The 12,983-nt window shown below is 31.5% G+C and overlaps 1 protein-coding gene across 1 annotated transcript in view; it reads right to left on the reverse strand.

Annotated features, from left to right (window-relative positions):
- LOC114340380 (uncharacterized) overlaps positions 1–12,983 on the reverse strand; it is a 1,055,195-nt gene that overhangs the window by 537,089 nt on the left and 505,123 nt on the right. The window contains exon 6 of the mRNA XM_028291124.2: positions 1,650–1,684. The gene's annotated coding sequence lies outside the window, so the exon portion shown is untranslated. The remainder of the gene's footprint in view (positions 1–1,649; positions 1,685–12,983) is intronic.

Here is a 12,983-nt window from a genome sequence, read left to right on the forward strand (position 1 = left end):
TCGACATACAAATTCAACCAATAAAACCCGCTAGTTAATAAAATTAAATGAACTTAATGCATATTAAGTTATTATTTATGTCTGCTATGTACTTAGTTTGGTTGGTGTTTCATTGGAAGTTTCAAAAATTGTATAAAATATAATTCTCTTTATTTCTGTTTATGTACAATTATGTCGTAAAGTTAATAATAAATGAGACAATTCAATAATTATGCTTCCCCTCCGCTTCCATTATTTTCCTTCTTACCTCGGAGAATACTGATGGCATAAAAAAATTTTGGAAAAGAAATTTTAGGAAATTGGGTTTCCAACAATTTTAGTTCCTACCGTTTTTGTCGAAAAGTTGAAAATGGCGGAGATAATAAGCAATAACGGTTCTCCTTTAAAATCAATATGGCGGCTAATGCAACCGCGGAATTCAGTCGAGATTTTAAATTTACACTACTATTGATCTCCCCTATTTCGAATTCCGTAATCATGCTCTCCCCCTCCCCCAATTTTTACTATTTTCCCACTTAACTCGGGAAATATCAACCACATGAAAAAAATTGTTAAAAAGAATTTAAGTTGAAAATGGCGTAGATATTGAACAAAAACAATTGCTACAAAATAAATCAGGTCTTACGCTCGCGCCATTATCGCATACATACTACCTTAAATATTAACTTTAGCAAAAAAATTAAAGAAATTAAAATTGTGTAGAATTCAATTCTCTCTATTTTTGTATAGAAATATTTTTGTCGCAAACTAACAATAAACGAGATAATTTAATAATTATGCTCTATTTATATGTAACTGTCACTATTTTCCGCTATAACTCGGAAAATATCAATGGTACGAAAAAATTGTAAAAATAGATATGATAGAAAATTACATTTTCAACAATTATGGTTGTTATACTTTTTGTCGAAAAGTTGAAAATGGCGGAGCTATTGAGCAAAACGGTTCTCGTTTAAAATCAAGATGGCGGCTAACGCAATGGCGGAATTCAGTCGAGATTTTAAATTTACACTACTATTGACCCCCCCTAAAGATTACAAAAATAAAATTTGAGGCAGCTCCTAGTGCAAGGTTAGGCCTGTTATTCGTCTAACCCGACTGGACTTACCTTGGAAAACCTATTAAGAGCAAACAGTAGCGATCAACAGGTAGCAACAAACGCGTTCCAAGATTGCGGCTCTAATTTTGAATATTTTGTCGAGATATTTGGCACACATATTCGTAATATAATAAAGAATGGCGGTACAGAGCCATTTCAGAAATATGTTAGTATATGGAAATTACTCTATAACTAAATAAAATATTGAAAAAGGGAGCCTATACCGCCATTAAGAAAGACAAAAAAATACACTTTCTTCAAATAAACATTTTTATCTCATGCCTAGATTTTGTGTCACATTGGAAATAATAAAAATCGATTTTTTTATAACAAGAAATAGAACCTCACTGACTTGGCAATATTTCGCGCCTATGTGTATAAAAATTATTGTTTTTGATAGTATAGACGTCACTGTCAGTGTCTAATTACCGACGCACTGTTGCCTCAATTTTGAAAGTTCGCAGAACTTTCGCAATCTTAGACTGCGTTTGTTGCTACCTGTTGATCGCTACTGTGTGCTCTTAAGGGATTAGTAATATTTTTAACTTACCTAAATATGAGAAGTTCTATCGTACGTAAATCAACCTGAAAAAGTAAATATACGTTAAAAGGTGTTTCATAATTATAAATATTGCTAATGTATAGACTTAGGCAAATATGCAAATAAAAAGGTGTAAAATATGCGCATAAATATGCAGTATTTTACGCAAAAATATGCATGTTTCTCTAGAAAATATGCATGTAATAAAATGTTAATTAACATGTACCTACGTATCTTACAAACTATGTTTATGTAATTAAATATTTAAGTTTACAAATTATTAAATGCTGTTTTGGAGGGGTATATACCTCACAGAGGGAACGATATGTATCAATCCGACGATCCCTAATAACGGTGAAACGTACATAAGAGCGTTTATGGTCCTCTCTGAACGAATTGAAATGTAAGATGTCTCTCATTTTCGTCTTGCAGCGAATTCTTTTAAAAATATTAAATAAAAATCGATGAAAACCTTGTGTTCGCAGTTATTAAAAATATCCTCAATTTTTAAAATGTTTGTTTGTACCACCGTGTAAATATTTAAAATAAAATAACAAATAATACGTAGGTAGGTACTTACGGTTTTGCCACAAAATGAGCAATAAACTTTATCCATATCCATAAATACCTTTTTGTAAGGTTTTATAATAGTTGAAGCACTTTCAAATTTTATAACAGTTTATTTTCGGCATTTTCAAAGTACAATTGAAGCTATTAATGCAAGAAGGTGTTAACTTACATTTTTGTAAATTTGATCTTATCAAATGCAAATAGGTGTTAACATCCATTTCTATTAAGTAGTAAAGCCTTTTGTTAAAAGATGGCATTATTAGCCCTAAAAATGTATATAAAAAAGGAGTTAATATCCCATTATCAAAGGACCTGAAGTGCATAAAGGTGATAACTCTCGACGTATCTGCAAGAAGGTGTCAACAGAGCAGTTAACACCTTTTTGCAGAATATGCAGAAGAAAATCTGCCTATTTTTGCGCGGTAAATCAAGCATTAATTGTTTATCAGGTGTTATTACATGCCGTTGTGTTTGTTTTCGGTGCAATTATTTTGTTGTGAGAGATGAGAAATGAAAAAAAAAGAACAACAAGGCTGCTGGAAAATCATAAATAAACTTTAAAGGTCAGGTGCAGTCAGCTAAAAAGTCAAGTGTAGGTAAGCTGTTGTGTAAAGAAAAATGTCGACTAAAATGTGATTCACGTTTTACGGGTGAAGATAGAAGCTTACTATTTAACCACTACTATTTATTACAAAATGACGACAAAATCTGTACTTGTTTAGTTTGATGAAACCTATTGGAGTAAAGAGGCCCACTTTACATGCTGTTTGCACAAATTCTTACGAATATTTTTTTAAATAGATGGAGAATCTTGGAAGGTTTGTAAAGACGCAGTTTTATCTATGCTTGATATTGGTCTAAAAAAATTTGATTTAATTCGAAATCAAATAACAGCTGATAAATTAACTGCAAAAAAGGACGAAAGAGGTCGTCATCACAATCGGCCAAAAGCAATACCAGCAGAAACCAAAATGATTGTTCATGAACATATTAAGTCTTTCTCAGCAGAAATGTCCCACTATGCTCGTAATAAGAACCCTTCTCGGCTGTATTTATCACCCACTTTATCAATAAATAAGATGTTCGAGTTATACGAAGCGTACTGTGTCAGGAGGAAACTGGAGAATGTTGTGTCAGAAGCAATGTACAGGAGAATATTTGTTAAAGATTTTAACTTGGGATTTGGTACTCCCCGATCGGATACTCGTAAAGTCTGCGACTCTGGTAAAGCAATAGATGGACATTCTGAGAAATTTAAGAAAGCCTTTGAAGAACAAAAAAAAGATATGGAGTTGGCTAAAACTGATGTTATACCTATACATTACTTTTGACATGCAAAAAACTCTTCCATTACCTAAAATCTCCACTAGACTGCTTTTTATTTAAGGTAGGTATGGCTCTATAACTTAGGAGTGTACGTTATTAACAAAAACCAGCCAAACGGCAAGGGGTATTTTCATCTTTGGACAGAAGACAAGGGAGGTCGTGGACCTGAGGAAGTTGGAAGTTGCCTGCTAGCATTCTTAACCACTCTGAAACCACAGCAAAAAAAATTTCAAATTATATGCACTTTATGCACACTTTTATAAAAATATGCAAAATTTTACATCTTTGCATATTTTATGCATAATATGCAAAATATGCAATTTGCATATTTGCCTAAGTCTACTAATGTATAATATAATACTGTATCATTGGCAACGAAAACTATTATATTATTATACATATATTATTCCTGTTTCCGCTTCTGATTTTGTGAACCGCGCTGTCAATACAAGCTTGATCGTCAAAGTACCTCATGAATTTACTGTCGAAACGGTATAAGCCTTTTGTAGGGTAAGGATGTGCACCAATGCGATCATCTCTATAATATAATATATGTCTATCTAAAGCATTACCTTGGGAACTGAAATTACATTTGTGTTCAATAACGCAGACGGAATTTGCATCATTACCTGTGTAACTAATGACATGTTCAGAATATACTGCTCAATAGATTATACTCAATATTATTATTGAATATAATATCTATCTATGTATATCTATAAGGGATTAATGGAACTAAAAGACATTTTATTGGAGAATTCTTAACCAATTAAACAAACAAACAAATTTTTATTTAACAACTACAATAATATACCTAATGATTCACATACATCAAACAACAGAATCAAATCACCAAAGTAGCAGTTGCAGTTTACTTTTACGTCAGTACTTTATTTACCATCATTAACATCAAAACTTACAAAAGTTTTTGTTACAAATTCTCAAATTCAAATTACATCTAAAATATACAAAACACAAGTTCATTGTATATAAAAACTAAACACCCATTAACATTATGGAACGGTTAAATGTAGTTTATAAAGTACCATGGGTAAAGTAAATTGTGAAAAATCGTACATCGGATACACATCCAGATATCTAATAGGTTGACTGACGTGACATAAAAGACCTCAGAAATAATAAAGATACGTGTGCATTGGTAGATCATGCAGTTTTCAAAAATCATAAAACTAAAATACTCGGACATGAAAACAATTTGAACAAAAGAGAATTCTTAGAAATGGTGTGCATAAATAAACATCAATAAACCACAAACTGAGATCATCAAAGATAATAAAGGAAATACCTTAAGAGCACACAGTAGCGATCAACAGGTAGCAACAAACGCGGTCCAAGATTGCGAAAGTTCTGCGAACTCTCAAAAGTGAAGCAACAGTGCGTCGGTAATTCTACACTGACAGTGACATTTATACTATCAAAAACAATAATTTATATACACATAGGCGCGAAATGTTGCCAAGTCAGTGGCGTTCGATTTCTTGTTATAAAAAAATAAATTTTTAGTAGTTCCAATGTGACACACAATCTAGGCACTGGATAAAAAAGTTTATTTGAAGAAAGTGTATTTATTTGTCTTTCTTAATGGCGGTACAGGCTCCTTTTTTCAATATGTTATTTACTAATAGAGTAACTTCCACATACTAACATATTTCTGAAATGGGGCTCTGTACCGCCATTCTTTATTATATTACGAATATGTGTGCCAAATATCTCCACAAAATATTCAAAATTAGAGCCGCAATCTTGGAACGCGTTTGTTGCTACCTGTTGATCGCTACTGTTTGCTCTTAATAAGCTTAGCTAGATCAAAAATAACAGAAGCCTAGCAGAAACAAATTCTTAATATTCGTAAAATTATAGAAAAATCTCAAGAGCAGTTTAATATAGAAACGTATATTTGTGCTTTGTTGACTACTTCAAGGCCTTCGCTAACGTAAAATGGAAAAAATGTGGTACATATTTAGAGAAATAGGTTCGGCCGAACATCTAATCTATATCTTACAGCACTATATGTAATTAATATCGTAAATGTAAGAGTTAATAATATCAAAGTTTTAAAATTTTCAACCTAATAGAAATATTAAAAATATTGAAAAATATTAAAAATATTCCTAAGAGATATTTAGTTGAAAATTTATAGGACCATTTTCCTAGCAACACCTCCATGGCTTCTAACAATTGCAAGCCAGATGGATTCAAAAACTTACAATTCACGACCACGTCTGTTCAGCTGGTAAATTCCAACTGAAAATGGACCTATATTACTCAAAGAAATAATACTAATATAAACTAAAAATGTATATCATTTTTATTCAGTTGCATTGCGAAGGCAAAACTGTCTTATTTTTCACTTAGAACAGAGAGCGCAAAGCAGCACTCTAAATCGACGATTTTCGACTCTATTTGTAGTCGTCATTAGAGAGGCGTAGGTTTGCTGTCCTCTGCCCCAAGTGATGAAACTCCGAGAGCTTATCCCCGCATTGAAACTGACGTTTATGGAGTAGGTGTCTAACGACATCTGGTAACTGAAAGTCAAAGTTTTAAAGTTTTCAACCTAATAGAAATACTTATTAAAAATATTGAAAAATATTAAAAATGTTCGAAGGGACAAGAGGGAATTCAAAAACTTTAAAAAAAATAAACAGTTTTGCCTTCGCATTGCAACTGAATAAAAATGGTATACATTTTTATTTCAAGTTAATAATGTGGTTTTGAAAATCTTCAAATTGAAATCTGGAGTTTGGCAGGGATGTGTAATATCCCCCGTTCTATTCAACACATATAGTAAATAAATTATGTGTCTATTTGGAGCAACTATAGGAGGGAGAAATATCAAAAATCTACCTTATGCCCATGACACTTTTATATTGGCGTCTTCATCAGAAGGACTGGAAGAAATTATGAAGAGACTGGGCAGAGTGAGTAGGAAATAAGGTTAGAAAATAAATATACAGGAAACCAAAGTAATGATCATCGATAGAATCAGAAACAAATCAACAGAGATAAGAAACATGACAGGTTACAAAATGGTCAGACAATTTAATTACTTAGATTAGTTGGATTCATCATCACTAACAGTGGTGGATGCAAAGACGAGATTCATCAACGTATCACAATACACACATCGGCAAAAGGCAAACCAAGCCAAACCAAGTCAAACCCAAAAATATGGAAGAACACTGACATTACTAAAAGTAACAAAAACGTCTTGCTCGAGCATTAATATTCCTTATCTCCACCCACTTTCAGAAACAATGATCATCAAAAAAGTTGATTTGAAGTGTATAATTTGAAATGTGAGTTTACCGTAGAGTGTTGTGTATATCATGGACCGCATATGGCACAAATAATTCAATACTAGAATACTTAACATATAAACTAGACTCACCACAACTATTAACCAAGATATGCTGAAATATTTTGGACATATATTAATTAGAAGAACAGAAGCCATGGAACCTATGATAGTTGAAGGCAACGTATCGAGCAAAATAAAAGATCCAGAGGAAGATCTCCAGCATGATGGTAGGAGCAAATAAAGGACATGATTAAAGGTAGGACCAAATAAAAGACATGATTATTCATTTTCCTAAGCAAAATAACACGCAGAGGAGAGAGATAATTAGAGAGAACTATTTAAACAATTTACATGACCCCACTACACCGTTACGAAGAAGAAAAGATAGAACGCAACTCATAAATATTGGCGATATCATTTTAAAGTCTTCTACTTTAAAATGTATAATATACGTCTGAATTGCCAATATAAATGAGTCAGATTAAATAAATTTTTAGAAGAATTTTTTTTACTTAGCAACAACATTTTTGTTTATTCTAGTAGTATTTTGTATTTTGACAACGAAACCCGATTTGGGCTTCGAAACGTTAATAAAATCATTTTTTTGGTAAAATTGTGGCTTGTTCCCATTAGAAATAGTTGATTAGAAAAGATAGATGTGGAGGAGGACTTATAAATTAGCCATCGGCTGAAGCTAGCAAGTGTGCATACTATAAGCATATAAGTACAAATACAGTCAAAACCGCTTATTAGAATCTCTGTTATAGGAATATCCTGGTTTATGGAATATAAATTCCAGGTCCCGAAACGTTTCCATTTACTGCTTAATAAATTTATCCGTTTATTGTAATATGTTCTAATTAAATAATACCGCTTATTAGAATATTTTTCAGGTCGACGAATAAATTATTTGTACCATTTACTAAAAAATTTAATTATGTTTGGTATTATGGTTTGTCGTCAAGGGCCTGTAACATCTGTATTGCTGGTTTATATATTATTAGGGTTTCATAATAAGTAGATAATAAATATTTATTACTTTTTTACGAGTACCAATTCGATCTTTAACCGACAAATGCATGGGTCATAAATTAATTTTTATTTGTCTACACAGTTCTATACATATTGGCATCCACTTAGTTGCCTGTTATAAAATTTTTAGAAGCAGTTTACATATTTAGAATTTACCCAGAGATTACCTACTTGTTTGCAAGAAGTGAATCATGGCTTTGTTAAATTTGAAAAGAAAAGATCTTTAACCAGACATGAGGTTGAATAATGTAACAATTCATGTCTTGCCGCCAATACAACTTCGATTCAACTTCAAAAAAGATATAATTACCGATGATTTCTCAAGAAAAAATAAGTAATTTTGTTATTTATGTACTTTAATAAGAAAATATTTACATATCTATACTGTATTTATTCACATACATATGATGTAATTTGGTATTTAATACACACACCGGCAAAATTAGCCGAACACGTTAAAAATGGAACATGTTTGATGTCTCGTATTTCATAAACCAGTGGTCCGATTTGAGTGATTCTTTTAGTATGTTATAGCCTTATTATTTAAGAATATCGTTGTAATAATATTTTTGCTAGACAGTTAAATACCATTTTATACCGGGTGTACCAATCATACTGTGTTTTTTTCTTAAAGTTTGGAACACCCTGTGGAATATTCTAGCAAATGTAAAATATTAGAATTAATACTCGATTGTAGACTTAGGCTTGCTTAATATTTTCCTTTTCGATTCATTTAGTTATATGAGATAATAAAAAAGTTATGTGCGTTAACAACTATCCATGTCTTTCATCAATAAATCCTCATAGTATGGGAGGAAAGTATACTAAATTTGTAGTTACTCGAGCGTTATGGGAACCTATTGGATTGTGAAGAGTATGTGCTAAAATCAGAAAAAGGTTAAGTTAAGTTTTCCATAAAGTGGGGAACTTTTCATTTTTTAATTTAATTTTCCATTTGAAACAATCATTTTTCTCCGATTATAGCGCTATCTATCCGTAATTCGAAAAAATATGTCGAATAAAAGTTGCTTATTTCTACTTAAAGAATCCAAATCTGCAATAAAAATTGGAGGCTCCTATTTAAGATTTTAAATTAAATCCCCCACCCCACCTCCGTGGGGGCTCGTGACACCCCACGGAGAGGGGTGGGGGGTAAATTAAAAATTATAAATACGAACCCTGCGATATTTTGCGAAATGAACATCAGATCGTAAAACTGCAAAATACACCTATTCAATATTTTTCAAAAATCTACCGAATGGCACCAAACACCCACCCAAAAATCTACCAAATGTTACCCCCCACCCCACGGAGGTGGGGTGGGGGTAACATTAAAATATTAAATAGGAGCCCCCAATTTTTATTGCAGATCCTTGACGTAAACATAAGCAACTTTTATTCGCAACATTTTTTCCTATTATGGATAAATAGCGCTATAATCGGAAAAAACGATTGGTGGAAATGGAAAATTAAATTGAAAAATGGAGAGTCCTACACTTTATGGAAAACTTAACTTAACTTTTTTTGGTTGTAGCACCCACTCTTCACAATCCACTCCAGGTCACAAGAACGCTCGAGTATTTGCAAATTTAGCATACTTTTCTCCCCTACTATGAGGATTTATTGATAAAAAACATGGCTAGTTGTTAAAGCACATAACTTTTTTATTTTCCAACATAAGCAAATGAATCAAAAAATAAAATGTTAAGAAAGCATAATTCTACAATCGAGTTTTAATTTTAATATTTTATATACGCTGGTATATTCCACAGGGTGTTCCGAACTTTAAGAAAAAAACACAGTATGCTTGTTACACCCGGTATAAAATGACATTTACCTGTCTAGCAACAATATTATTACACCGATATTCTTAAATAATAAGGCTATAACATACTAAAAGAATCACTCAAATCGGACCACTGGTTTATGAAATACGAGACATCAAACATGTCCCATTTTTAACGTGTTTGGCTAATTTTGCCGGTGTGTGTACATAGATCAGTAGTAGTTACACTACTGTATTATTGACATACAAAGACGTAAAACCATATACATACATATACATTATACATATTGGTAATACATAGTATATAAATACTATTATTACGTTTATTCGGTACACTTATTTCGGCTAGCCACCAATGATCGGTTATTAGAATATCCCGGTTATAAGAATAATTTTGCCTGGCACGAAGGCTATTCCAATAAGCGGGTTCGACTGTACTACGTTATACTGTACATATTATTTGTGAGAAAATAAGTAACGTCTGGGAGCTCTCTAGGATCTTGGAGTGTAAGCACAATAAAAGCAAAATTATTAATTTTAGATATAGACCAGGGCGCATCTGTAAAAATATTAGTACATTTGGACGTTGAGAGGTGACTCAAATTTTTTTGCAGAAATTGCTTGAAAATATCTCAAATAATAATATTTGAGTTATCCTCCCTCTCAAAAAGGTCCGGAACATTGTTTAAATAATCAAAATGTCAAAAAATTAAAGAAAAATTCGATTTTTTTCTTGGTTTTTTGATTATAACTTTAAAAGTATTCATTTCCGAGAAAAGTTGTACTGGCATAAAAGTTGCGTAATTAAATTTCCTACAATATAGAATTTGTTAAAAATTTAAAAACTAGTCATCCTTGTTGCAAAATAGCAATAATTGCGAGAAAAACCATACAAGAACAAGTATTCGAATTTTACGTTTTTCAACCATTTATGCTACACTTAGGACCTTCATATTTCACTCAGAAAAACATTATGATACAGTAAAACAATACTGTAAATTTCATTACGATCGGTTCAATAGATTTTGCAAAATAAATTTTGCAATCCAGCTTGCGCAAAAAAAATTCATTTTTTTTAAATGTTACAGGACTGAAAATAAAGGAGATAGCAAGTTGAAATTTTTTTTACACATAGAAGTGTACTGTACTTTTCATTTGAAATTTGCAAAACTAAAATCGATTAACTACCACGGCGTCAGGAATTTTTTTAAAGAAACAATAATTATTGGTGCTACGCGCAGGACAGCGGATAGTTTGCTCTGATTGGGCATTCCAATGACCTTTGATAATGATTGATACATTTTAATTTTTATTTCATTTCGATATAAATAAATAAATTTGTTTATTGCAAAATAAAAACACATAATCTATCCTTTGAAATAACACTTTTTTAATGTTGTTCTGAAGCTATTTTCTTGTGGCATTTTTATAATCAAGTATATTCAAATGGGAAATAAGCCACAATTTTAACTAAAAATTATTTTATTAACGTTTCGACGCCCAAGTCGGTTTTTTTGAAAAAAGTGTTTTTTGCTAAAAAACACTTTTTTAGCAAAAACTTTCTTTGTTCATATATTTTAACTTGGAGAATAAAAGTTTATTAGTTTTAAACATATGCAATTGTTTAAACAATATTTCACAAACAATAATAAAATTAGTTTAATTTTTGTGGAATTAAAATATTAAAATACAACAAAATATAGAATAAGAAAATAATATATTAAATAAAGATTGGAAGAAATTTTGGTGGAAATCAACTTGTGTGAATCGAACCCCACTGTCCTGCGCGTAGCACCAAAAATTAATGTTTATTTAAATAATTTCCTGACGCCGTGGTAATTAATCGATTTTAATTTTGCAAATTGCAAATGAAAGGTACAGTACACTTCTATAAGCAAAAAAAATTTCAACTTGCTATCTGCTTTATTTTCCATCCTGCAACATTTTAAAAAAATGAATTTTTTTTGCGAAAGCTGGATTGAAAAATTTATTTTGCAAAATCTATTAAACCGATCTTAATGAAATTTACAGTGCTGTTTTACTGTATCATAAAGTTTTTCTGGGTAAAATATGAATGTCCTACGTGTAGCATAAATGGTTGAAAAACGTAAACTGCAAGTACTTGTTTTTATATGGATTTTTTCACAATTATTGCTATTTTGCAACAAGGGTGAATATTTTATAAATTTTTAACCAATTCCATATTGTAGAAAATTTAATTGCGCAACTTTTATGTCAGTACAACTTTTCTCAAGAATAAATAGTTTTAAAGTTATAATCAAAAAACCAATAAAAAAATCGAATTTTTCCTTCATATTTTGACATTTTGATTATTTAAACAATGTTCCGGACCATTTTGAGTGGGAGGATAACTCAAATATTATTATTTGAGTTATTTTCAAGTAATTTCTGCAAAAAAATTTGAGTCACCTCTCAACGTCCATCTCAAAACAGATGCGCCCTGGACTAATACTCTGTATTCATATATTCATAGTTTCATACAAAATTTACTGCAGCCATTTTATTCGGAACTTAAACATTTGTGTTGTTCGCATCAACAACTTTGAACTAATGTGGATCTTGTAACTAGTTCCAAGTTGTGTTTGGTGTATATTGTTCTGGAAATTAGTTAAGAGAAGAGTGGCCTTGAAGTCGCAAATACTCCGCCAGACCGAGACGTTTATATTAAACTGTTAAGCGTTTAGAGGCTCATATACTCTTGTTGACGTTTATTCACCATGAGTAACAGGCACATTTCATCGTTTTGAGCGAAGGGAAAATGTTTCTTGAAGATGCTGCGGTTGAAAGGAATGCGTGGAATATATAGATATGAATACCTGCTTCACTTTCGCATCGTAGCAAATAATATTATTATGGGTTTATATAAATTTGCACAGGTAGTAAAATGTGTATAGTTACAGTTTACGTTGTACCGAATCTAAACTAAAAATGATTGATGTTGACTCTGTTATAGAATGCAGTTGTTATACAGCGTGTATATTATTAATTTATTGGATCCTCAGAATATTCTAGACATATTAGTGCGGCCGATATGTGAAACAATTGCACATTTAATGATACAAGAATATAATTTGGACCACATATACTACACATATAAAGGTTCAAATTTAGATATGAGGCCATCTCAGATTTTGCCTTTTACAAAAATGGCGGGCGTTCAAAATGGCGCTATACTTATGTGTTTAATAGTACCATAACTTTTGAACGAAAAGTCTGATTTCAATCAAATTTGGTATATAGGTCTTTTTTATTTACAAGAGGGATGTGGTGAACCGGAAGAATCGGTTTA

The sequence above is a fragment of the Diabrotica virgifera genome, chromosome 3 (genome assembly GCF_917563875.1).
Source record: "Diabrotica virgifera virgifera chromosome 3, PGI_DIABVI_V3a".
NCBI classification, from domain to species: domain Eukaryota; kingdom Metazoa; phylum Arthropoda; class Insecta; order Coleoptera; family Chrysomelidae; genus Diabrotica; species Diabrotica virgifera.